The sequence below is a fragment of the Rhynchophorus ferrugineus genome, unplaced genomic scaffold (genome assembly GCF_030347505.1).
Source record: "Rhynchophorus ferrugineus isolate W39M unplaced genomic scaffold, kcgeb_rfMv2 rfM512, whole genome shotgun sequence".
In the NCBI taxonomy this organism is placed as follows: domain Eukaryota; kingdom Metazoa; phylum Arthropoda; class Insecta; order Coleoptera; family Curculionidae; genus Rhynchophorus; species Rhynchophorus ferrugineus.
The window spans coordinates 20,001-22,500 of NW_027473089.1; the positions used below are offsets into that span (position 1 = coordinate 20,001).

General features: G+C 50.7%; 1 pseudogene; it reads right to left on the bottom strand.

Moving 5' to 3' along the window:
• Positions 1 to 2,500, bottom strand: part of LOC143206020 (uncharacterized) — a 7,872-nt pseudogene that overhangs the window by 1,980 nt on the left and 3,392 nt on the right.

Sequence of the window (2,500 nt, forward strand, 5' to 3'; positions counted from 1 at the left end):
AAGCGCGCTATGTACGCGCCCATGTTTCCGTGTCCAGTTATTAGCTGCGTGGCTTTGCTGTTCACGCCAAGTGTTTCGAAGCCGACTTTGGGGCAGAACTTGTAAAGGATTCTGCCCTTCTCGGATCTGTCCCAGTATTCCTGCCATCTTCGTAGCACCTCTTCTCTTTTCTCTTCCTTGATTGTACTCCGGCTGACCCAGCATAGTTCTGCTAGCTCGGCGTCACCTAGATTCGTGGCCTGCCTTGCTAGTTGGTCAGCTTCAGTGGATTCCGCGGTTTCCAGCCTTCTTTGCCATTTGACGGAGATGACCTTTCCTCTTCTTGCCATCTGGACCAGTCTCTGTTGTGTTTCTGATATCTTGTTGATCCTGGTTTCGGTGTCTTCCAGCCAGCAGTTGGCCATCCTGCTGTCTGTTGTGATTTCCACCGGACCAGGTAGATTTAGCCGTTCTATTTCGTCGATGGCATATCTTATTGCCACGAACTCTGCCGTCCTCGCCGTTGTTTTGTCCTGGATCCTGATGCTGCGCCGCATGGTTTGGTCACTGGTTGTTTTGGCAACCAGGCCTATACCAGCTCTCTGTTCTTTGACACTAGCATCCACCCAAATCCTCGTGTTTGGACTCGTGTCCGTTGGGTTTTTCCAGGACTGCCCCCATGGCCATGGTTGTTCCTTGGGGTCAGGTTTCTTGGGTCCGTTTGGGTAGCCGTATCTGGCCGTTGCCCAAGCCTGAGTGGCTGCATCGATATGCAGCGGCGACGTTCCGGCAATGACTTGGAGTGCGTCGTTGGATGTGGTCCTGTAAGCCCCCGTTACCGCGATCAGCACTGATCTCTGGGCGGCTGCCAGTTTCTTCCTAATCCTCTCGGTGTCCGCTTTTGTCCCCCATATCTCGGCTCCGTAGAGAATCGCTGGCCGTATCACTCTTAGATAGATTGTCTTCAGAGTTTCGGCCGCGATTCTGCCATTTTTCATCCTTAGTGGGCCCCAGAGTCTTCCCATGATCCCGGCTGCCTTAGTCCTGACATCCGTAATGTGGTCTACGTACTGCTGCCGCCTATCGATGGTGATACCCAGATACTTGAGCTTGTCGGCTGGAAGTATGGATACTTCACCGAGTGATAGATACGGCGCTCTTCTTTTGACGCCACTCCAGATCCAGATGGCTTCCGTTTTGGTCGCGTTGTAGGTAGCTCTGGCTTCCCGCGACCAATCGTTACATTTCTTCCAGCAATCCTGCCATGCCATGTCCAGTCGTCCTTTGATTACCTTGTTGCTGAGAGCAATAATCTGGTCGTCAGCGAACGCCTGGATTCTGATTCCGCAGTCGTTGACGTCGGCGGTGTCCACCTTGCGGAACCATCCATTCATGTTCAGCAACCACAGTGTGGGACCCAGACTGGATCCTTGTGGGCATCCTTTGTCCGTGTTCATCGTTATGCCGTTACTGAATACTCTGCGGTCACTCATGAAGCTGGCTATGGATTTTGCCATCTTCCGTCCGATGTTGGCTAGTTTTAGTTCCTTTACAATAGTTGGTAGTGTGGCCTCGTTAAAGGCGTTCTTCAAGTCTAGTGCCACGGCTACCACGTGGTTTCCATTGTCTTTTTCTCTATTTATCCAGTTCAGGAGGTCCGATATCGCCGTTATCGTCGACTTGTTCCTCCTGAAACCATACTGCCTTTCGTCGTACAAGTTCATCCTTTCCAGGATGACTTGCAGTCTCCTGTTCAAGATCCTGTCGAGCACTTTCCCCAGGGTCGGAAGGAGGCTGATCGGCCGTTCTCCGCCGCTTTTCTTCCTGATCCAGCATATCCGGGCTGTTTTCCATACTACGGGAAAATATCCTGCATCATAACAGTTCTTGTACAGCGTTATGATGCTGGATTTATGCGTGCTCCAGATCTGCTTGATCAGTTCGTTGGGTATGCCATCCAGTCCCACTGCTTTCCTAGTTTTCAGCGTGTTGATTGCTGCTTCCACTTCCTGTTCTGTGATGTTTTCTTCACCGATTTCTGTGCTAGGCCAGCTGTCGTTGTTAATATCGGCTATAGCTTCTTCGATTTCTTTTCTTTCTGTTGGGTCCGCCTCCGGATGGTATTTCCTAATTTTTGCTCCTTCCCTTCGGTTGGCACCTTCGACAGTTGCTTCCTCCTGGGTGGGGGCCTTCTGACCTCGCTGTACTCCTATCTTCCTAAATACCTCCCATACCGTGTGCCATGGTTTGGTCTCGATGGTGTTGTTTATCACCGAGTTCGTGTATTCCCTTTTCTTGTCGTTGATGAGGTCCCTGTATTGTTTTTTCTTGATCCTGTGTTCTGTAATGAGCATTTGATTTTCTGTGGTGTTTCTGATTCGTCTCTTGGAAATGGCTAGTGCCCGCTTCTTCTCCTCGCACTGCGCGTCCCACCAGTCATTTCCGTGTTTGATCGTGATAGCCCTCTTTTTTATCCTGTTGCTCATTCCTTTCAGGATCTGTTGGAGTACGATGGCTTGTT